Here is a 25,030-nt window from a genome sequence, read left to right as displayed (position 1 = left end):
GATAAAAAAATTTCAAATTAAATTAATTGTTCAGTAATTCTGAGGTCTGTCTTTGGAGTAGAATTAGCATATATAATGTGTACATTTAGGTACATACTCACTACATTTTGTTCCTTGGAAATCTTTATAAGTAATGCTGTTTACTGTACTATATCTTGGGGGTTTAATTGAAGATACTCTATTGAAAGCAGTATAAAAGAGAAGTTATGATTAAAATTTTCATATTTAATTATCACTTTGTCATGAATTTTATCATTTAATATAATGACTCTTCTCAAAGCCTTTCTTTACACCAAAGTATACAAATCAGAGAAAGCTGTAATTCACCTTGGAATTTCATTCATTCAGTAATCACTTGTTTGGTGGCTACAGTGTTCCAGGTATTGTGTAGGCTGCTGGCTATATTAAGATAATAATCCCTATCCTCAATCATGTCACAGTTTAGTGGAAGAAGAGGGATGTAATAACACTTTCATTATATATGGATTTGATTTCCAACTAATTGTAGCTTTGAGAACCTTGCCAAATGTAGAAGAGAATAAAATGCTTGTCTGGGGGCAAAAAAGGAACCCTTTGCCCCCAAGGTTAGAAGAGTGGGACACTCAGAAGGTATTCCTGACCCACTATGTTTGGTCAGTTTCCGGACCAGAAGGAAAGGAGTAATCTTACTGGTAACATCTATGAAATGTCCTCTGATTCATGTGAAAGTCAAGGAAGTAAGGGGAAATGACAGGAAACAGAACAGGCAAACAAAAAAGAGGAGCTAGAAAGAAGGCAAGAGCTGATTATAAACCCAGAAATTGGGATTGGAAATACGAGGGCATAAGGCAAAAAATGAGAAACTGTGACAGGGCTGTAAACTGATATATTGACAGCAGTGATAAAGAAGAGAGCCAGTGACCAAGAAACATCTTAGAAATTCTCCGAGTTTCAGGGATTGAGAGAACAGCTGATGCAAGAGTCATGCTTTGCAGGCTAGATAAAGTGTGTGTTTGCCGCGAGAATCCTTCCCAAACCTTCCCCACCTTTGACCAAGTTTTTCTTACATAGTTACTTACTTCTTTAGGCTGTAATAATATTTTACATGTGTAGTCACTTGCTTCTGATGTGCTTCAAGCTTAAAATAGTTTTATGCTGTGAAAAAGGAGAAAAACATGAATTACCTCTTCAAAACTGAGGGAATAGGTTAGGGGAGAAGGTAAAATACTCATTGAGAGAGTTGTAGAAAGAAAGGGGAGAGAGTAAGCAGGGGATAAGCAAGTTAGGTAAGGGGCTGACCCGATGGCATAGTGGTTAAATTTGCGTGCTCTGCTTCGGAGGCCTAGGGTTCACAGGTTCGGATCCTGGGTGTGGACCTATGCACTACTTATCAAGCCATGCTGTGGCAGGCGTCCCACATATAAAGTAGAGGAAGATGGGCACAGATGTTAGCCCAGGGCCAATCTTCCTCAGCAAAAAGAGGGGGATTGGCAACAGATGTTAGCTCAGGACTAATCTTCCTCACTAAAAAAAAAAAAAAAAAGGTAAGTATATAGCAGTTGTATTCTTAAGGTGGTGAATGCGATAAGCTGCTGCAGTTGATTTCCAGTAGTAGCCTACTATCCTCCCTGTGTCCATTTTTACCTTTTTCTCTGTAATGAACAGTTCTGACTCCTTGAATTTCTTCTTGCAGCTCATGTTTCTGGCTAGACCTATGATCATTCCCATGAGACTTCACTTCACCGTTTTCTCAAGTGTCTTCCTCATCCCTAATGTGTAATCCTTCTACATGGACCTGCTACTTTAGCTAAGATATGACCAGCAATGAATAGTAGTAAGGTAGGATTAATTTACTCTTCTTAGTAAATTACTTAAAAAAATGTATTTTTGTCCTCGAAACTGTGAAATAGTTTTGACTTGTCTTGATTTTGTACTGTTTATGTTATTCTCCTTCCTAGGCAGGCTGCAATCATTTTATATTTGTATTATTTATTTTTTGCTCATTTATCCTACTGAATTCTATCTCACTTTTGATGTAATTATTATTTTTTTCAACTAACAGTTACAATCTGCAGAATCCTAATCCATATCTCTTTTCCAACCTGTGTACCCACTGGTCCTATATTTTCAACCAACTGGCACCAAACTGAATATATCTTATTTTTCTTCTCAAATGCTTGCTCCTCCTTCTGGCTTGTGTATTTCTGTTAATAGCATTATTAGTCCCTTGTCTAATATAGTCATATATTCATTTACTATTTCCTTCATTTACTTGGTGCACATTGATAGGCTTCTATTAAGTATCAGACAGTTTGCTGCTTCTGGGGATATAATGATGAATAAGCTGGATATCCCATCCTTATAGCTTATATTCTTGAAGGGAGGGACAGCTTAAAAAAATGACAAAATAATTATGAATTGTAATACATTTTTTGAAGGAAAGCAAAAAAGCAGATAATTTGGAGATAAGGATGCAGGAGCTACTTTAGGTAGGGTGGTCACAAAGGGCTCTTTTTTGATATTTAAGATGAAGCCTGTGTATGAGAAGGAGCTATTTTAAGAGTGGAGTGTGTGTGTGTGGGGGGGTGTGTGTGTGGTGTTTTTGGTGGGGAAAGCATTCTCATTAGAAGGAATAGTGGTATGAAAGAAGTCAGGCAGGGAAGACAGATACTGTATGTTCTCACTTAAATGTAGAATCTTAAAAAGCTGAACTCATAGAAATAGAGAGTAGAACGGTGGTTGCCGGGGGCTGGGGAGTGGGGGAAATGGGAGATGTTGGTCAAAGGGTACAAACTTCAGCTATAAGACGATTAAGTTCTGGGGATCTAATGCACAGCATGGTAACTATAACAATACTGTATTATATACTTGAAAGTTGTTAAGAGAGTAGATCTTAAATCTGCCACACACACACACACACATGCACACACGCACACACGCACACAAGGGGAATTTTGTGAAGGAATGGAGAGGTTAACTAGCCTTATTGCGGTAGTCATTTTGCAGTGTATACGTGTATCTAATTATCACCTTAAACTTATGTTATATGTCAATAACATATCAATAAAGCTGCCAGAAAAAAAGGGAATAGTGGGTACAAAGACTTTGAAGGAGGAAAGAGCTTGGTGAGTTTGAGGAACAGAAAAACCCCAACGTGGCTGACGTAGTGAGAGAGGCAGAGATGGGTAGGAAGAAGTTATAGAAATATGCAGAGCTTTGAAGGGTTTGGCAAGAAGTTTGTATTTTATTCTAAATGATATCGTCATTTTAGCTACTGTGTGAGGAATGGACTGGCTGAGGTGAAAGTGAAAGCTGGCAGTTTCAGGAGCTGAGGTGAGAGATAGTGGTGGCCTGATAAGGTGCTAGCAAGAAGAGATGGATGGATTTGAGATGCATTTTTTTAAACTCAGAATTTATGGGACTTGTGGATAGTTTGAGTGTGGAAAGAGAGAACGTACTCAAGGATGACTTCAAGATTTTGGGTTTTTGAGCAACTGGGTGGATGCTGGCATCATGTGCAGAAACTTTTTAGACAACTATCTTCCCCATTAAGTCAAGGATTGGTTATTTTGCCAATAGGGAAATTAATTATAATGCTAGAAATAATGTTAATGCTGGAAATAAAAACATCTGGCAAATTTGTAATGTGTACTAGTTAATATTTTTGGCTTTTCTCCCTGAAATTTTACTATATCCTTTTAATTAATTATGAATTTAATTTTATTTAACTTCAGAATCTTTTTGGAAGTGAAAATAATTGGCTATACTTTTATACTGAATTTTAAGGCTTCTACCCTATGCCCTCTTTTTAAAAGAGATGTCTTAAAATTTTAAACCAGTCTGAAATCTTCCTAGACTGTTACCCAAAGTTCTGATATAATTTTATTGTTATTTTATTTTGCAGATTCAGGAGCCATCCTGCCATTAGATGTATATCATCCTAAGCTCGCTTGCAAGCATTCAGCTTGTTTAACCTCTTAGGAGGTTCATTTATTATTTTTTTGTCTTTGTGGCTTCATCAGAGCATGTTTAGCCTCTTAGAATTGATATTTTAGGCACAAACTGAAATTGAATGGATATTAAAATAAATCTTTCCAATTCTGTGTTACTTATTTCTCCTAAGTTAATTGTTAGTCCTATCTTTCGTTTTTTTGCTGAAGAATTTTTAAGATGTTTTCTAAAAAGAGAGGAGTTAATATTTATTGTTTGTGTTCTGCGTGACAGGCATTTGGCTAGCTGTTGTAAACACTTTAATTTTATCCTTACAACAGTCCAATGACTTTTTCCACTTTGCATATTGTTATCTTTTGAGTTGTAGAACTGAATCAGAAGTAGTAGAATAATGGGATTTTATAGCTGGAAGGGATCTTAGAGATCATCCACTTCCTCCTCCTTCAGGTGAGGCCCAGAGAGGTTCTGTGACGTGCCCAAGATCACGCAGCTGGTTTTCATGTTTGCTGAGACTAGTGCTGCTTTTACTCCTTATGTTTAGTCAAGCTGGCCTCCTCTTGTGCTTCCTGTCTTTCCACGCCTTCACCATGTCACTTTGAAAATGTTCAGTGCTACAAAAAAATTGAAAATACTGGGCAATGAACACCCATATTACCTTTCATCTATATTGACTCACTGTTAACATTTTGTCTCTCTTTTTATATTTATATATTTTTAAAACCATTCAAAACTATATTAAAGAGATCATGATAATATAAATTTTTTTGTATGCATATCCAAAGAATATGGATAATTTCCTTCATGATCATAATATCAATATCACATATAAGAAAATTAACATTAAGAATATATTTAATATAATTATCCACATTCAGATCTCCCCAGTTGTCCCTAAAAATTTTTTTTCGAGTTTTTTGGATCCAGGATTCATATATTGCATTTGATTCTTATGTCTCTTTAATCTCTTTTAATCTTGAACAGTCCCTCTTTTTGTTTTTCATGATCTATATTTTCTTTTAAGAGATATAGATTTTGTATAGTTAATGTCTCTCTTGGGAATTGCCTGATTTCTTAGTACACTATTCATTCAAAACTCATTTACAATTTGCTTTTTCATTCCAGTTCTCTGAGGTTGCTGGAGATAAAATTGTTTATTCCAAGCTTTTTTAAAAAACATCATTCCTACTGTAAATATACATTGGCTGAAGTTTTTACATTTGGTTGCATTAAGTTAAAGTTAAGAAAACTAGGAGATTTATGTTATATTTGATCCACTGGCACTAGCCAGCAATTGAAATTCATTTTAAACAACAGAAGTCTGCAGAAGTTCTTCCTCCACCCATGATTTACCCACTGCTACCTTCTAACCAGTTGGTTATACCTAGGAATATATATCTAGTCTCTGTGGGCATTATAAAGCAGTAGCAGTCAAAGTCTTCGTCTTTGAAAAATGCACAGTTTCAAGTGGGAAGTAGATTAAAATGCAAGTGATAAATAAGCAAGTTAATAGAGACAAAGCAGAGCCAGGCACAATGAGAAAAGATTTAAGTACCTGTTCTCTCTGGTACTTATGTAGAGCTGGCATTCAGTGAGTGTTCTCTTCCTTCCTTCCTTGCTTGCTTTTAAGTTTCACAGATTTGGTTGTTTTTTTTTAAGAATTATATGACATTTAGGAACAAGCGGAATTTTTGGCGGAAGGAGTAGGAGGCAACTTTTAAGAAGTATTTTCAAAGCAGGGACAGTCATATTTTGGTTGAGTGGAAAGAAGAAAGTTTCAGTGAGGAAGGGACTACTCTAGATGGGTTACTGGGGTCTGTGAAGCCTTTTCCTTCCTTTTGCTCCAGCCAGGCTTAGATTATACTTCTGTGCTTTAGTACACTTTGCCCAGGGATTCCTTATAGCAATTATTGTTACATATTAGAACTGCTTCTCCTCTAATAAGTTCCCTGAGGCTGTGAGGAGAACTTTTTATCTCTGTATACACAGGACCTCACTCAGTGCCTGGCGTATTGCAGACAGTTTATAAGTACTTATTTGATGAATGAATGAATGAATGAATGAATGAATGAAAGGCTTTATTAAGACATAGAGCAAAAAGACAAAGATTCCTTTGCTGTGTAACGACAGTAATGGTAGGACCTGCAGTTAGACCAATTAATTATTGAGATGCTCAATTAGACCTAGAATTGGTTCAGGAGCACTGGATATGGAACAGGGATGAAATTGTTCAGTGGAAACCAGAAGCATTCTAGGAGTGGGAATACATTTGGGAGATTTTTCAGAGAAGTAACTATCATGACATAAGTAAGTACCTTTGTCATTTTCTAAAGAAAAATAATTCAATTATATTAGAAGGAGAAATAATTTTTAATGTTAAGCATTCCGTAGGTGAAATTTGATTTTTACCTCATAATCCTCAGTCTTAAAAAAACTTGTTGGGGAGTCTTTTCTTTATATGTATTTTTTACATTATAAAACAAATACCCGCCTTTTGTAAAAATATAAACTAGAGATACATAAAGTAAAAAGTGACATTCTTCCTACTATTGCAAGTCTCATTCTTAAGAGAGAGCCAATGTTAAAAGTTTGTTATATATCAATTTGGACTTTTAAAATACATATACTCAAAAACGCACTTGCTTATGTTTGTATAGTTTGTAAGATAGGATCATTTGATATATATGTTCTGAAATTTACTTTTCCTACTTATCCTTTGATTTCTGCTTATGCTCCATGTATTTCTAAACTTTGTTGCAATTAGAAGAGGACAGAATCACTGGCAAAGAATAATAGTAAAAAAAAACCAGAGTAAATGAATGTATGAGGAAGACAAAATTTTAAGTCTAAGAAAAATACCTGCTAGTTTTTATTAGTGTAATTGCTATCTGTTAATTTAGAAGTACCTTTTTTGACTTGTTTAATCTATATGAAATTATAAAGGTAATCATTTTTCAGATGATGCATTGTAGAATAAATGCATAGGAGATAATTAGAGTAAAACTTTAAAATTTATTGAGTGCATCTGTAGATATACACCTATATGCCTGACATTGTGTGAGAAACATGAGGATATAATCATGAATAGGACACTGTCGTTACCGAGTGCTATGATGTGGGTCTTTGGAGAAGAGAAAGACTATAGAGTTTAAAATCTCCATGGGTGAAGATAAGAATTGGGTTAGAGAAGAAGATTTTGGGGCAAGAGGAGATTGAGGGGCAGATTTGCAGACAAATAACAGCTAGATGGGGTAGGACTTGGTAAAGCTGAATGGTATAAATTTCAAAGGAGAAGAGATTTTTACCATTCTAACCATTTTTATTTATTTTATTATTATTTTTTAATGTTTTTCTTTGATTATGTTATTGAGGTTATATTGGTTTATAACTGTATAATTTCAAGTGTATATTATTATATATCAGTTTCTGTATAGACTGCATTGTGCTCACCAGCAATAGTTTAGTTTTTCTGTCACCATACATATGTGCCCCTTTGCCCCTTTCGCCCACCCCGCAACCTCCTTCCGCCCTGGTAACCACTAATCTGTTTTCTTTATCTCTGTGTTTGTTTATCTTTCACATATGAGTGAAATTGTATGGTGTTTTGTCTCTCTGTCTGGTTTATTTCACTTAACATAATACCCTCAAGGTCCATCCATGTTGTTGCAAATGGGATGATTTTGTTTTTTTTTATGGCTGAGTAGTATTTCATTGTACATATATATACCACATCATCTTTTTTTCCAATTATTTTATTGCGATCATAATGGTTTATAACATTGCATAATTTCAGGTGTACATTATTATTTATCAATTTCTGTATAGACTGCATTGTACTCACCACCAGTAGTCTAATTTTTATCCGTCACCATACATATGTGCCCGTTTACCCCTTCTGCCCACTCCCCAGCCCCCTTCTGCTCTGGTAACCACTAATCTGTTCTCTTTATCCATGTGTTTGTTTATCTTCCACGTATGAGTGCAATCATGCAGTATTGGTCTTTTTCTCTCTGGCTTATTTAGCTTAACATAATACCCTCAAGGTCCATCTATGTTGTTGCAAATCGGACGAGTTTGTCTTTTTTTATGGCTGAGTGGTATTCCATTGTGTATATATACCACATCTTCTTTATCCATTCATCAGTTGATGGGCACTTGGGTCTCTTCCATGTCTTGGCTATTGTGAATAATGTTGCAATGAACATAGGGGTGCATAAATCTCTTTGTATTGTTGGTTTTATGTTCTTTGGATAAATACCCCGTAGTGGGATAACTGGATCATATGGTATTTCTATTTTTAATTTTTGAGAAATCTCCATACTGTTTTCCATAGTGGCTGCACCAGTTTGCATTCCCACCAGCAGTGTATGAGCATTCCCTTTTCTCCACATCCTCTCCAACATTTGTTATTTTTTTCTTGTTAATTATAGCCATTCTGACAGGTGTAACGTGATATCTCATTGTAGTTGTGATTTGCATTTCCCTAATAATTAGTGATGTGGAACATCTTTCATGTGCCTGTTGGCCATCTGTATATCTTCTTTGGAAAAATGTCTGTTCATATCCTCTGCCCATTTTTTGATTGGGTTGTTTGTTTTTTTGTTGTTGAATTGTATGAGTTCTTTATATATTTTGGAAATTAACCCCTTGTTGGATATATGATTTGCAGATATTTTCTCCCATTTGGTGAGTTGTCTTTTCATTTTGTTCATGGCTTCCTTTGCCTTGCAGAAGTTTTTTTAGTCTGATGTAGTCCCATTTGTTTATTTTTTCTTTTGTTTTCCATGCCTGAGTAGACATGGTATTCGAAAAGATGCTGCTAAGACATCAAAGAGTATACTGCTTATGTTTTCTTTGAGGAGTTTTATGGATTCAGGTCTTGCATTCAAGTCTTTAATCCATTTTGAGTTAATTTTTGTGTATGGTATAAGATAACCATCTACTTTCATTATTTGCATGTGGCTGTCCAGTTTTCCCAGCACCATTTATTGAAGAGACTTTCCTTTCTCCATTGTATGTTCTTGGGCTCCTTTGTTGAAAATTAGCTATCCGTAGATGTGTGGTTTTATTTCTGGGCTTTCAATTCTGTTCCATTGATCTGTGTGTCTGTTTTTGTGCCAGTACTATGCTGTTTTGATCACTAAAACTTTGTAGTATATTTTGAAGTCAGGGATTTTGATGTCTCCAGCTTTGTTCTTTTTTCTCAGGATTCCTTTGGCTATTTGGGGTCTTTTGTTGTTCCATATAAATTTTAGGATTCTTTGTTGTATTTCTGTGAAGAATGTCATTGGGATTCTGATTGGGACTGCATTGAATCTGTAGGTTGCTTTAGGTAATATGGACATTTTAACTATGTTTATTTTTCCAATCTATGAGCATGGAATATCTTTCTATTTCTTCATATCTTCTTCGATTTCTTTCAATAATGTCTTACAGTTTTCGTTGTGTACATCTTTCACCTCCTTGGTTAAGTTTATTACTAGATGTTTTTATTCCTTTTGTTGCAATCATGAATGGGATTGTATTTTTAACTTCTCTTTCTGCTAGTTCGTTTTTTGTGAATAGAAATGCAGCTGATTTTGTAAGTTGATTTCGTACCCTGCAACTTTGCCATAGTTATTGATTATTTCTAATAGTTCTCTGGTGGATTCTTTAGGGTTTTGTATATATAGAATTGTGTTGTCCACAAACAGTGAGAGTTTTACTTCTTCCTTTACAATTTGGATACCTTTTCTTTCTTTTTCTTGCCTAATTGCTCTGGCCAAAACCTCCAGTATTATGTTGAGTAGGAGTGGTGAGAATGCGCACCTTTGTCTTATTCGTGTACTCAGAGGGATGGCTTTCAGTTTTTCTCTGTTAAGTATCCTGTTGGCTGTGGGTTTGTCATACGTGGTCTTTATCATGTTGAAGTACTTTCCTTCTGTGCCCATTTTATTGAGAGTTTTTATCATAAATGGATGTTGGATCTTGTCAAATTCTTTCTCTGCATCTACTGTAATTTTTATTCCTCATTTTGTGAAAGTGGTGTATCACATTGATTGATTTGCGAATGTTGAACCATCCCTGCATCCCTGGTATAAATCCCACTTGGTTGTGCTGTATGATCCTTTTAATGTATTCGATGTGCCAATATTTTGTTGAGGATTTTGCATCTATGTTCATCAGCAATATTGGCCTGTAATTTTCCTTCTTTGTGTTGTCTTTGTCTGGTTTTGGTATCAGGGTGATGTTGGCCTCATAGAATGACTTAGGATCATTCCATTGTCTTCAATTTTTTGGAATAGTTTGAGAAGGATAGTTACTTCCTTCTTTAACTCTTCTTTGAATGTTTGGTAGAATTCTCCAGAGAAGCCATCTGGTCCTGGACAGGGAGTTTTTTGATTACTGTTTCAATCTCTTTACTTGTGAGTGGTCTATTCAGATTCTCTATTTCTTCTTGATCCAGTTTTGGAGGTTGTATGAGTCTAAGAATTTATCCATTTCTTTTAGGTTATCCAGTTTGTTGGCATATAGTTTTTCATAGTAGTCTCTTATATTCCTTTGTATTTCTGTGGTATCCATTGTAATTTCTCTTCTTTCATTTTTAATTTTGTTTATTTAAGCCTTCTCTCTTTTTTTCTTAGTGAGAGTGGCTAAGGGTTTGTCAATTTTGTTTATCTTCTCAAAGAACCAGTTCTTAGTTTCATTAATCCTTGCTAGTGTTTTTTTGGTCTCAATTTCATTTAGTTCTGCTCTAATTCCTATTATTTCCCTCCTTCTGCTGTCTTTGGACTTTGTTTGTTCTTCTTTTTCTAGTTCTGTTAGGTGTAGTTTAAGATTACTTATTTGAGATTTTTCTTGTTTGTTCAGGTAGGCCTGTATTGCTATAAATTTGCCTCTTAGTACTGCTTTTGTTGCATCCCATATGAGTTGGTATGTTGTATTTTCATTTTCATTCGTCTCCAGGTATTTTTGATTTCTTCAATTATCCAATGGTTGTTCAGTAGCATTTTGTTTAGTCTCCTCATATTTGTGCGTTTCCCAACCTTTTTCTTGTAGTTGATTTCTAGTTTCATAGCATTGTGGTTGGAAAAGTTGTTTGATACATGATTTCAATCTTCTTAAATTTATTGAGCTTGCCTGTTTCCCAACATATGGTCTATCCTTGAGAATGTTCCATGTGCACTTGAGAAGAATGTGTATTCTGCTGTTTTTGGATGGAATGTTCTATATATGTCCATTAAGTCTATCTGGTCTAGTATTTCATTTAAGGCCACTGTTTCCTTGTTGACTTTCTGTCTGGATGATGTATCCATTGATGTAAGTGAGGTGTTGAGGTCCTCTCCTATTATTGTGTTGCTGTCATTTTCTCTGTTTAGGTCTGTTTGTAGTTGCTTTATATACTTCGGTGCTCATGTGTTAGGTGCATATATATTCATAAGTGTTATTTCCTCTTCGTGGAATGTTCTTTTATCATTATATATTGCCCCTCTTTGTCTCTCATTGTCTTGTTTATCTTGAGTCTGCTTTGTCTGATATAAGTATGGCAACACTTGCTTTCTTTTGCTTGCCATTTGCTTGGAGTATTGTCTTCTATCTCTTCACTCTGAGTCTGTGTTTGTCTTTAGAGCTGAGATGTGTTTCCTGGAGCCAGCATATTGTTGAGTCTTGTTTTTTGATCCGTGTGGCCACTCTGTGTCTTTTGATTGGAGAATTCAATCCATTTACATTTAGAGTGATTATTGATATATGAGGGCCTAACACTACCATTTTATCTCTTGTTTTCTGGTTCTTCTATATCTCCCTTGTTTCTCTTCCCTTCTATTTCTGACTGCCATTTTAGTTTGGTGGTTTTCTGTGATGGTTTTCTTAATTTTCTCATTATTTGTGATTTGTGGCTCTGCCCTGATTTTTTGTTTAGTGCTTACCGTGAGGTTTGTATGAAAGATCTCGTAGGTGAGATAGTCCATTTTCTGATAGCCTCTTAACTCTTTTAGCCTAAGCAGGTTCCATCCCTTTCCTCTTCCTCTTCTGAGTTATTGTTGTCACAAATTGTTCCTTTTTGTGTTGTGAGTTTTTGACTAAATTGAAGTGTTTATAGTTATTTTTGATGCTTTCCTTCCCTTTATCTTTTGTGTGTAATTAAGTGTTTACTAACCTGTTCTGATAAAGAGCTGCAATTTTCTGATTTTGTCTATTTATCTTCTTGCTCAAAGCTTAGTAAACCTTTGCCTCTTTCTTTCAGATAAGAGGACATCCTTCATCATTTCTTGTAAGGGAGGTCTAGTGGTGATGAACTCACTCAGCTTTTGTTTATCTGGGAAAGCTTTTATTTCTCCATTGTGTGTGAAGGATAGTTTTGCTGGATAGAGTATTCTTGGCTGGACTTTTTGTCTTTCAGTATTTTGAATATATCATTCCATTCTCTCCTAGCCTGTAAGGTTTCTGCTGAGAAATCCGCTGAAAGCCTAATACAGGTTTCTTTGCAGGTTATTTTCTTCTGCCTTGGTGTCCTTAATATTTTTTCTTTGTCATTGACTTTTTCCAGTTTTACTGTTATACGCCTTGGACAAGGTCTTTTTGCATTGATGTACTTAGGAGTTCTATTGGCTTCATGTACTTGTAAGTCCAGTTCCTTCTCCAGGTTTTGGAAGCTCTCAGCCATTATTTCTTTGAACAAGCTCTCTGCTCCTTCCTCCCCCTTTTCTCTCTCTGGAATACCTATAATCCTTATGTTGCTTTTCCTAATTGAGTCGGATATTTCTTTTCTTTCTTTTTTTTTTTTGTGAGGAAGAGCAGCCCTGAGCTAACATCCAATGCTAATCCTCCTCTTTTTTGCTGAGCAAAACTGGCCCTGGGCTAACATCTGTGCCCATCTTCCTCTACTTTATATGGGATGCTGCTGCAGCACGGCCTAACAGGCGGTGCGTCGGTGTGCGCCTGGGATCCGAACCAGTGAACCCCGGGCAGCTGCAGTGGAGCACGTGCACTTAACTGCTTGCGCCACAGGGCTGGCCCCAAGTTGGATATTTCTTGAAGAATTTTTTCAGTTTTTAAAGATCTTAGTTCTCCTCTCCTCCACCTGAAGCTTTTCTATATTTCTATCCCCTTAATCACTAATTCTGTCCTCCATAACGTCAGCTCTATTTTTTATGGTTTCTAGATTATTTTTTATCTCATTAATTGTATTCCTCATGTCCAGAATTTCTGTTTGTTTTTTTTTTTAGAGCTTCTATCTCTTTGGTGAAGTATTCCTTCTGCTCATTAATTTTATTCCTGAGCTCATGGAACTGTCTTTCTGAGTTTTCTTGTAACTCATTGAGTTTCTTTATGACACCTATTTTGAATTTTCTGTCATTTAGATTGTAAATTTCTGTGACTTCAGGATTGATTTCTGGAGACTTGTCATCTTCCTTTTGCTCTGATGTGTTACTGTAATTCTTCATGGTGTTTGATGAATCGATCCTTTGTTGGCACATTGTTGGTAGTATCAGATTGCAGATTTCACCTGCCACTGCAGGCGGTAGGGGCAGGAGCTGTGTTTTCTGATCCTGCCCTGTCTACTGGAAGTCATGCCAGTAGGGCTGCTCTGCATTTGCGTAGCCTGGCCACAGCCACTAATTGGGTCATGCAGGCTTGTGCAGGTGGGGCTCCTGTGCTCCACTAGTGGGTCGCTGTTGTGCGGGCAGGACTACTGTGCTTGGCAGGGGACTGGCCCAACTTCTGCGCTAGGTGAGAAGGGAGGGACACTTTATTTCGCGTGCAGGCCGGCTTTGCACTCACGGGCGGCTCAGCTGAGCCACTGTGTGTCATGGGCAGGGCTGCATCACAGGGTCTGATCCACTGCCACTTGGGAAGCGTTCACATGGGTGGGGCCACCATGGCACGATGGGCACTCCTATGGGGCAGGCCACCACTCTGAAAGCATTCGTGCACTGGCCGGTCTGTCCCTGCCTCCTCTTACAGTTGCTCTGGCCACTGTATAAGGACCTACAACCTGGATCGCTGTCGCTGGGGAGGGGAAGGGGTCCGCTCACCCAGTTGCACTGCTTCCCGGGGATCCAGTCCACCCACCTTCAGATGTATGGCTATGTGGATCTCTCAGGACTGCTGTTGTGGTGTGTATGGAATCCTCTGTTGGTTAATGAATGTCCGTTTAGTTGTAACTTAGAGGGGAGAGACAAAGGGAACAACTCACCCTGCCATGGTGCTGACATTACTCCAGTAATGACTACTTTTTTTTTTTTTGAGGAAGATTGGCTCTGAGCTAACGTCTGTTGCCAATCCTCCTCTTTTTGCTGTGAAAGATTAGCCCTGAGCTAACATTCGTGCCCATCTTTCTGTATTTTCTATGTGGGATGCTGCCACACATGGCTTGATGAGCAGTGCTTAGGTCCACACCTGGGATTCGAACCTGAGAACCCCAGGTGCTGAAGCCACGCACACGAACTTAACCAGTACACCACCGGGCCAGCCCAGTAATGACTACTTTTTAATAAGTCTCTCCAAACCCAGACACGTTAAATACCTTATCTCGTTTATGTTTTACAACTCTGCAAAGTAGGTATTACTATCCTCATTTTGAAGATAAGAAAACTGAGCTTCCAGGAGATTAATTAAAAGGCACAGTCACACAGCTATTAAATGGTAGAGTTAGGATTTCAACCCAGGGCTGTCTGCTTCCAGAGTCACCTGCTACATACACCTTTGCAGACAGACATACACACACATAGGTGTACTCCTTTCGTAAGTATTCCTCAAGGCTTATCAAAGATGTCCTTTTTTTTTAATTAAAAAATATTTTTTTCCAGCTTTAATGAGAAATACTTTACATATAACAGTGTGCAAGGTTAAGGTGATGATTTGATACATGTGTATATTGCAAAATGAGGTTCTCTTCCTAATAAAAGCTTTTTGAGTCCTCTACTAAGCTATGTTCTTTCCTTTCTCTGTGTCTTTGTAGCATTTTATACTTCATTCTTTTATATTCTGTGAAGTCTTCCCTGATGATCTCTAGCAATGTTGTGTATACTTCCTCTTTATCCTCACTGAGCTTATAACCAGTTTGTATTTGTGAACCTGTTGAATTGTGTGGCATTTGTTTCCATGTTTGTCACTGCTAGTAGGTTGTGAGCTTCTTGAGACTAGGGACTGTAGTCTTATGTGTCTTGGTATTCCTGGCACTGAGAAATATGCCTGACAAATAGATGCTCAATACATATTGCTGAATGAATTGGGAATGGATTGTATCATTGTTACCTGTGAACTTGTCTATTTATTCTTATTACACTGTAAATTGTTTGAAGGCAGTAATCCAGATTTTATTTATCCTTGTATCCCTAACAGTATCTCTCCCATGGTTACTCAGTAAATGCTTGTTGATTTATATTAATAACAAAAAAAAGAAAATATTTCTGTTAATAATTCTGCTCTCCATAAATAGTTTTAAACGTCAGTACTTCAAATACCTTTTTAAAATTAAAAATAGTTAATTTAAAAGCAAATATGTTGTTCATTTGTTTATAGACTTGCACAGTTTTTAGTAAGTGTTTTCTCTCAGTGGAACATCATCATCCATTAATGCTGTTCCAATAGGCTGGCCAGTCCAGTGCTGTTTCAGTTGAATTTAACTTTTATTTTAAATTAAGCTAGAAGCCACACTTTCAAGTAAAGAAAGCATAGGAGGAGTTTTAAGTATTCTTTCTATCAGGTGGCCAAGGTCAGCATATATTAGTTGGTAATGAACAATGTCTTTGTAGTTAAATTTTGGTGACTGTTCATTTTGGCCTGTTTGCTTCTGAAAAACACCTCACTTGGTATTCACATGAGATCAGTTTTTTGGTTTGTAACTGTGGTTATTACTTGCACACTGGGTGGCTTTTTGTGGCTTTGTTTCTGTCTTGCTGCAGGCAGCTTAATATTTTGTTCAGTCACTGTTTCTGACTTGTCAGTATTAAAGCATATAAAAGGTAAGAAATACTGTTAGATAATTATTTTTGTACTTTAACTGGTTAATGATTTTATAGTCTTTATCAAAGAACAAACATTCTGATAAAGTGACTTGAAGGAGAAACTGATTTTGATAGGTTTTAGCAATCATGGATTATAAATTCAAACTCGATTGAATTTCCTGCTAGCTTGTGAGAATATCTGTTGGGGGAAGAATGAAAGGTTTCCTATTTCTGTTACACAGTTTTTATTCTTTTATTTATTTGCTGATTTTTCTAGTTTAGCATACCTTCAGTGGTATATTTGAGTGTCTTTGTCAATGTTAAAATAAAGGACATAATTAAAGAAATATTTTTGACCATAAGACATCATCTGTGTTAAAACGAATTGCCCTTACTTGAAAGAGAATATTCAATATAGATTAAACTTTCTTTGTGCTATATAAGTACAGTATTTTTTATCTGTGTACTTGGAGAATGTGAAACTTGCCAGTTGTGGAGCCAAAAGATGAAAAACAGGAGATGTTTTAGAGCAAATTACTTGTGTATACCCTTATATTTACAAAAAATACCACGGGAATTTTGTTATTCTGCCAAGGAAACTCATCTGTTTTATATTTTGCTGTTTAATAACGTCCATTGAAGTATGTATTTACAGATCTATTCTGTGCAAATTGAACTTCTAATTTTTGAAAATATAGCAATTTTTAATGGTTTTTTTCAAGTTTTTAATCATTATTTATGGTGAATTGAAAATTCAGCATAGCTCACTTGATCCTAAATACCAAACTGAATGCCATTAAATAAAACAATAGATTTAAATAAATCTAAATAGTCAATAGTTTATTAGGATTTTTACTAGTTTCACTTTTTAAAAAGATGCTATTTAAAAATAGACATCTTTGGTGATAATGTGCATGCACTTTTGTATAATACTGTTTCTGCCTGATTTATACTAACTATCCACTAAATTATAGAAATTTTTATTTTAAAATCTTATTTACAAATGTTTTAAAAAAATGTGTTCACTTTTATAATAGTTAATAATAAATTGGATGGTTATGTATTCTGGGTAGTAACCTAAACCCTATCTTTATAGTAATATAAAGATGAAAAATTTGTGATATTCTTATTTCCATGTAGTATAATTTTTGTTCTTATAGTTTTTTTTTTTTTTTTTGGTGAAGAAGACCAGCCCTGAGCTAACATCCAATGCCAGTCCTCCTCTGTTTTGCTGAGGAAGACTGGCCCTGGGCTAACATCTGTGCCCATCTTCCTCCACTTTATATGGGATGCCGCCACAGCATGGCTTAACGAGCGGTGCGTCAGTTTAGTTTAGTTGTTGATAATTCTGCAGGCAGACAAGGGAGGAAAAACATTTAGAGTGAAGGAACAATATCTGCAAAGGTACAGAGGTATGATCACGAGACGTTTAAAAAACCATAATCAGTAAGTTGTGGTACTGTTGCTGAGGGTGGAAAGTTGTCTGGGGCCAGCTTTGATTACCAGGCAAAGGAGTTTGAATTTTAACCTGTAGGTTAGGGTTGTAAAATTAATACCTAGTATTACCAAGAAGAAGGGGACTGTGGGGCACACGAGAGAATGCATGCACAATGTTGTGTGTAGCCTCAACCAGTTAATTCATTTAACAGATTTTTTTTTTATAATTTTATTTATTTATTTATTTTTCCCCCAAAGCCTCAGTAGATAGTTGTATGTCATAGTTGCACATCTTTCTAGTTGCTGTATGTGGGACGCGGCCTCAGCATGGCCAGAGAAGCGGTGCGTCGGTGCGCACCCGGGATCCGAACCTGGGCCGCCAGCATTGGAGTGCAAGCACTTAACTGCTAAGCCACGGGGCCAGCCCCATTTAACAGATTTTTATTGTCTACTATATACAAGGCACTGTTTTAAGCACTGGGGATAGAATGGGGAACAGAACAAAGTAATTCCCTGCCTGATTGGAACTTACATTATAAATCAGGCTATAATATAATCGACCTTCCTTCCCATCTCTGTCTCTCCCTCTCTCTATAATTTTAGGCTACAGTATGACTGTGTACTTTCCTTGCAATTTCTTGTCATCTTCCTTATGGATAATTTAGGCAGCTCTGTCCTATTACTTCTGGAGGGATGTGGCTGAATTTGTGACACCCTGTCTACATTATTGTTCTTTCTCTGAGCTACAGTTTGAGATTTGGCCATTCATTTTTTTTAATTGAAATTTCTGTTGAGGTAATTGTAGATTAACATGCAATTGTATGAAATAATACAGAGAGATCTCTTGTACACTTTGTCCAGTTTCCCTGAATGGTAACATTTTGCAAAACTATGGTAAATATGATAACCAGGATATTAACATTGACACAATCCACTAATCTTCTTCGTTATTTCTCCAGTTTTACTTGTACTCATTGTTGTGTGTGTATTAAGTTTTATAAAATTTTATTACCACTAGCATCAAGGTATTGAACAGTTCCAACACTACTAGAATCCCTTGTGTTCCCTTTTTATAATTACTCTCACCTCCCTCCTCTGAGATTCCGTAGGTCCTAAACCCAGGCACCACTAATCTGTCCTTTTTCCAAAATTTTGTCATTTCAAGAATGTTATATAAATGGAATTATACAGTATGTAAATTTTTGGGATTGGCTTTTTTTCTTTCAGTAGGATTTCCTGGATATTCATCCAAGTTGTTGCCTATATCGAAAGTTTATTCCTTTTTACTGTGGGTAGGATTCTATGGTATATATTCACCTGTTGAAGGATATGTGGGCTGATTGCAGTTTTTGGCTATTACAAATAAAGCTGCTATGAACATTTGTGTACAGGTGTTTGTGTGAACTGTGTTTTCATTTCTCTAGCATAAATGTGCAAGAGTGCAATTGCTGGGTCATATGGTAGTTGAGTGTTTAGTTTTATAAGAAACCAACTGGCTCTACCATTTTGTCTTCTGACTAGCAACAAATGAGTGATCCAGTTTTTCCAAACCTCAACGAGCATTTGGTCTTGTCATTATATTTTATTTTAGCCTTTCTGATAGGCATGTAGTGATATCTCATCGTGGTTTTTATTAAAACCACACATTTCCCTGATGGCTAGTGATGTTGAATATCTTTTCATGTGCTTTTTTGTCATTTTTATATCCTTTTCTGTGAAATGTCTGTCCATGTCTTTTGCCCATTTTATAGTTGGATTCTTGTTGTTTTTAACTGTTGGATTTTGAGAGATCTTTATATAGTCTAGATACTAGTCCTCTGTCTGATATGTGGTTTGCAAATATTTTCTCCCAGTCTTAGGTTATCTTTTTATCCTCTTCACATGGACTTTCCCAGGGCAAAAGATTTTACTTATGATGAGGCCCAATTTATCATTTTTTCCTTTTATGGATTGTGTTTTTTGTAGCAAGTCTAAGAACCCTACCTAACTTTAGATCCTGAAGATTTCCTCCTGTTTTTTTTTTCTAGAAGTTTTGCAGTTTTATGTTTACATTTAAGTCCATGATCCTTTGGAGTTAATTTTTGTGTAAGGTGTTAGGTTAAGGTTCTTTTTTTTTTTCTTTGGCCTATAGATGTCAAATTGCTCTAGTACTGTTTGTTAAAAAGGCGATTTTTCTCCATTGAATTGCTTTTGGACTTTTGTCAAAAAGCAGTTGAGTATATTTGTGTGGGTCTATTTTTGGGTTCTCTATTCTGTTCCACTGATCTATTGTCTACCCTCTACCAATACCACACTGTCTTGATTTCTGTAGCTATATAGTGTCTTTTTCACTAAGACGGACATATTTCTTTGAATACTCTTTTAGCCCTGCTCTCTTTCTCCTCTCCTTCTGGAACTCAGATGATACAAATATTGGATCTTTTGTTATTGTCCCACAGGTCACTTTGTTCATTTTTTTTTCAGCCTTTTTTCTGTCTATTGTTTGGATTGCGTTAATTCTCTTGCTCTGTCCCCTAATTGTATCCTCTGTCATCTCCACTCTACTATGGAGCCCATCTAGTGAGATTTTTATTCCTGTTGTTGTACTTTTTAGTTCCATAATTTCCATCTGGTTATTTTTATAACTTCTATTTCTTTGCTTAGATTTTCTATTTTTACATTTGTTTTAAGAAATTTGTAATTGATTGTCAAAACATTTTTTTTTTTTTTTTAATAATTTTATTTATTTATTCTTTCCCCCAAAGCCCCAGTAGATAGTTGTATGCCATAGCTGCACATCCTTCCAGTCGCTGTACGTGGGACGCGGCCTCAGCATGGCCGGAGAAGCGGAGGGTCAGTGCGTGCCCTGGGTCCGAACCCAGGCCGCCAGCAGCGGAGCGCGCGCACTTAACCGCTAAGCCACAGGGCCGGCCCAAAAACATTTTTATAATGGCTGATTTAAAATCCTTTTCAGGTAATTCCAACATCTGATTCATCTTGGTGTTGAGATTAATTGTCTTTTCTTATTCAAGTTGTGATTTTTCTTGGTTCTTGGTATGACAGGTGATTTTCCATTGAATCCTAGATATTTTATCTATTATGTTAGGAGCCTCTGGGGCCTATTTCAATCTTTTATTTTCATAGGCAGTCACTCTCTTTCAGCCACTCCTATTTTATCATGCAGGTCTTAGCCTATTTTTGTGGGCTGTGGTTTCAATGATAGTTTAATTTTCAGAGTTTTTGTGCTGTTATTTTTTTTTGCTTTCTTTATCTGGTATCAATAGAATTCCCACTGCTTCCTGCTAGTGCTGCTTCAGGGAGTATATGTTTTCTTAGGCTGAGCTACTAGATGTCTATTGGTAGGGAAGCGGTCAGCTAGGATTTCCTTGCCACGCCCCCTGGTTGCCCTGATGTCTCTTGGCAGGGCAGGAGAGTCTTGCACCCATGGAGAACATGTTGCCTCCCAGACTGGACCTCTTGCTAAGTTTAGTTCCTCTTGCCTGTTCTGCTTGACTGCTCTGTTGTCTCTTTGTGGGGAAGGAGATCCTCTGACCTGTGGGGACACGGAGGCTTCCCAATTGGGCTGCTTGCTGTAGCTGGGTCTCTCTTACTGGTTCTTCCTGCCCAGTTCAGTTTCTCTTGGCGGAAAAGGGGGTTTTTCAGGCCTAGCAGGGAAGGAGAGTGCTTCGCCTGGCTGTTTATTTTTGGTGAGGCTCATATCAGTATCGCTTGCTGGTGCTGTCTGGCTTGCCTGATGTTGTCAGAGGGATTCCTGTTCCATCCTGGGAGGAGTTAGCCTACTTAGGCTGCCTTTTTTCTACTAGATTGTAGGTTGGGAAAGTTGGGTCTGAGTGACTTTCTTCTGTTGGGTGAGGGGAACACAAGACACCCTGCTTTTGTGCTGTTCTTCCAGTCCTAGAACCAAAGAAGTTTGCCTTCTTTCCACCTTTCAGAGTTCTTCTTTGGTTGTCTCTTGAGTTATATCCAGTGTTTATAGTTGTGTTTTGTGGGAAAGAGATGGGAAAAATGATCTATGACATCTTGTCTGGACCAAAAGCTGGGTTTTACTTTTTTTGTGAGGAAGATTAGCTCCGAGCTAACATCTGTCGCCAATCCTTCTCTTTTTGCTGAGGAAGACTGGCCCTGAGCTAACATCCATGCCCGTCTTCCTCCACTTTATATGGGACGCCGCCACAGCGTGGCTTGACAAGCGGTGTGTCGGTGCGCACCCCGGATGGCCGCCGCAGCGGAGGGTGTGCACTTAACTGCTATGCCACTGGGCAGGCCTCTGGGTTTTACTTTTAATTTTGATTTCTTTGTCACGTGAGCATAGAGGTAAAGAGGTGGGGAGATATTGGCTGGGCCTGAGTTTGACCTTGTTGGGGGCCCTGAGATTTACTCTTTCTTATGAGATTCCATTAAACATCGTGTATTCCTGTATTTAATTTCATCCACCAGTTCTTCCCAGAGCCCTGGAAAATGGCCAGCCAAGGCTGCCTTCCCTGCATTTTCTCAGGTCCTATCCTGGTACGGAAAGATTTCTCTCTGGAGATATTTTCTTGACTTTCCCTAAGTTGGCCTACTTACTCTCTGCCTGCTTCTTTTCATATTGGAGTATCCAGTGTAAATTCTCAGGATTTTGTTAACTCCCCTTTCTCAGAATATGTTCTGGAAGTTGGGGTAGTGTTGGGCACATTGCCATGCTGCCTAGAGCACCAGAATTTTCTCTCTCTTTCCTTTGAAAGCATGCTGTGAAGCTTGTGGCATAAAATTGTACTTCTTTATTTGCTGATATGTTTAAATTTTTGGTTTTCCTTAAAAACTATTTTTTGTTCTTTTCCTTAGTTATTGGTGGTAGGAGCTTCTGAGATACTGCTTCACTATACTGATTTTACCCCAAAATTCCAATAATGACTTTTTTGTTGTTTTCACATGTGCAGTTGTCAAATATCCCTGACATTTGATGTTGTTAATACCTTCTTTTTCATGCTGGCATCTGTAACTCTGCTAAACCTCTTTTATTCTTTTGCTTGCTTAATCTCTGTCCTTTGGCCTCTCTTCTTCCCATTCCTTGATTGACAGATTCTCATGGATTTTGTCCCTGACTCTCTGCTTTTCTGTCAACATTTCAGTCTGTTGGTTTCATCTATCATCTTTAAGTAGTTAACTCTCCAGTTTGTATCTTTATCCTTAATATTTTACCTAAGCATTTATTTCTTACTAAGATGAATGTATTTTCCTTAAAGTAGCTCCATATTCTTATTTTCCATTTCTATTGATATTATCATCATTCTTTCCTATTAAAACCTTAAAGTTGTCAATGGGTCATCTGTCTCTCTCTTGTTCCCTAAATCCATTCACCAGGCCAAGGCTCTTTCATCTTAATTCTCACTGACATTTTCAATTATAGATCCTTATTTCTCAAGCTATATTGCTATAATGACTTATTAATTTCCCTTCTTATGTCACATTGTATATTTTTTCTCTCTTCAAGCTATTCTATGCCTAGCTGCCAGATTAAGATCTCTCCCCCTCTCTCTTTTTATTGAACTATAACATGCATATTGAAAAGTGCACAAATCATGGGTGCTCAACTAGATGAAATTTCACAAAGTGAACATACTTGTGTAACTAGCCCAGGCAAATTAGTCATTTTAAAAATCATGTTCATGACTTTGTTATTTTGCCTTAAAAACCAATTAATTCGAGGAGTTTGTGTCGTCTTAGTTTCCTAAACAGTGGAAGAGCAGGAGATAAACTGGCATGTCATCTTCTACTACTTGCCATGTGTAGCCTGATTTTAGAGACATTTCTTTCTTTACATCACATTTTATTCACTTTTTTTGCTCCGTACTTCTCCTACTTCCTGAAATACATTTCCCTTTTGACTTTTTATAATCTAAATCATGGTCATTATTCTGGCCATAGCTCATATCTTGCCATTTCTAGGAAACTTTTCTGGAGTAGTCCATCTTTCATTAATTTTTTCTTTTTCTCTTCAAAACTTCTTTTATTAATTTATTTTTTGAATAGATGATATCAATACATTCACTTAGAAGAAAATTCAAATTTTACAAAAGGATATACACTGAAAAGCCTCCCTCTCATACCTGTGCTCCAGCCACTGTGTTCTTCTAGAAATATTTTATGCGCTTACAAGCAAACTTACAAGCAAAATTAATTTCTATTGTTCTTCCTCCCTTTTTTTTTGTGAGGAAGATTAACGCTGAGCTAACATCTGTCACCAGTCTTCCTCTTTTTGCTGAGGAAATTGACACTGGGCTAACATCCATGCCCATCTTCCTCTACTTTATTATATGTGGGATGCCTGCCACAGCATGGCTTGATAAGCAGTACCTAGGTCTGCACCCAGGATCTGAACCTGCGAACCCCGGGCTGCTGAAGCAGAACGTGTGAACTTAACCACTATGTTACCAGGCTGGCCCCTATTCTTCCTCCTTTTTGTACAATGTAAGCATACCAAATTCTGTGTCTTTTTTAAATTAATAATTCTTAATTATGGTTCCAGATCAATACGCAAAAAGTTTTCTCATTTTTTATTAGGGCTGAATGATATTCCACTAAAAGAATATACCACGATCAGGTCTACTACATGTAGATGTGAAGGTTGGACACTGAACAAATTCACATAGACTATGATTTGAATGAGAATCCCTAGAATTATTCATTTACAATCAAATGCAGCAGGCTTCATTATAATTTACCTAGTCAGTTCCTTTTGATTGATATTTCCAGATTTTTGTTGTTGTTATTTCAAACACTACTGAAATGAATAGTTTTATATATGTCATTTAACATCTATGGGAAAATTATCTGTGGAATATCATTTCCTTAATTCCTAAGGTATTTATAATCTCTACCAATTTAACAAGTGGACATAGTCTTAATTTATTATAGAGTTGAGTTTTTAAAATTTTTATTATTTTGTCATCCCTTAAGGAGTGGTACCATGTATTAAATTATTTTATATTCACTCTGTCTAGAATATTGAGGTATATAAATAAGCCCTTAGGGTGCACTGGATTGTTTCTCAGAAGGCTGCCAGATTCTGTTTCCCTTTTTATTCTTATGAGCTCTTCATAATCGTTTTGAAGTTCCTAATAATAGAAGAAAAAAATATTGTCAAAGCTTAGACCAGAGCTCGATGTATTTAGAAGCAGAAGTGATATTTATCCCAAGTTACAGAATAAAAAGGAACCATAATCTCAGATATAGTTAAAAAAAAAAATAAAATGTTTCACCTTTCTTTGGCTTCAAAAAATATTTCTTGGGCCGGCCCCGTGGCTTGGTGGTTAAGTGAGCGCGCTCCGCTGCTGGCGACCCGGGTTCGGATCCCAGGCTCGCGCCGACGCGCTGCTTCTCTGGCCATGCTGAGGCCGCGTCCCACACACAGCAACTAGAAGGATGTGCAGCTATGACACACAACTATCTACTGGGGCTTTGGGGGAAAAAATAAATAAATAAAATCTAAAAAAAAAAAAAAAAAAAAATATTTCTTGTTCTTCCATTGGAAACATGCAATGAGATAGAGTATATCTTCACTGAGACTTAATTGAGCTATAGGTAAAATAACAGGAAAAGTTTCATTGTAAATTTATGTGCCCCATGAAGTTACAGCATGTCAAAGTAAATTTTTTAAAGCTACTACATAGAAAGTGAAAAAACTGGAATTGTCCCATGGATATTAAAGTGAATAAGTCAATTACTTTGTTATGACTTACTTATGTTCAGGTCCA

General features: G+C 36.8%; 1 protein-coding gene across 7 annotated transcripts in view; it reads left to right on the top strand.

The window, feature by feature from the left end:
* Positions 1-25,030, top strand: part of FER (FER tyrosine kinase) — a 461,529-nt gene that overhangs the window by 16,201 nt on the left and 420,298 nt on the right. For 5 of the 7 annotated variants that reach the window (XM_087429938.1, XM_087429945.1, XM_087429944.1 and 2 more), the window contains exon 2: positions 1,673-1,818. The exons of the other annotated variants lie outside the window; for them this stretch is intronic. The gene's annotated coding sequence lies outside the window, so the exon portion shown is untranslated. The remainder of the gene's footprint in view (positions 1-1,672; positions 1,819-25,030) is intronic. 7 annotated transcript variants of the gene reach the window in all.

This window comes from Ceratotherium simum, chromosome 4 (assembly GCF_057802395.1).
Source record: "Ceratotherium simum simum isolate JZ-2026a chromosome 4, ASM5780239v1, whole genome shotgun sequence".
NCBI lineage: Eukaryota > Metazoa > Chordata > Mammalia > Perissodactyla > Rhinocerotidae > Ceratotherium > Ceratotherium simum.
The sequence above is the reverse complement of the archived record's forward strand: the minus strand, read 5'-3'. Positions and strand labels throughout refer to the sequence as shown.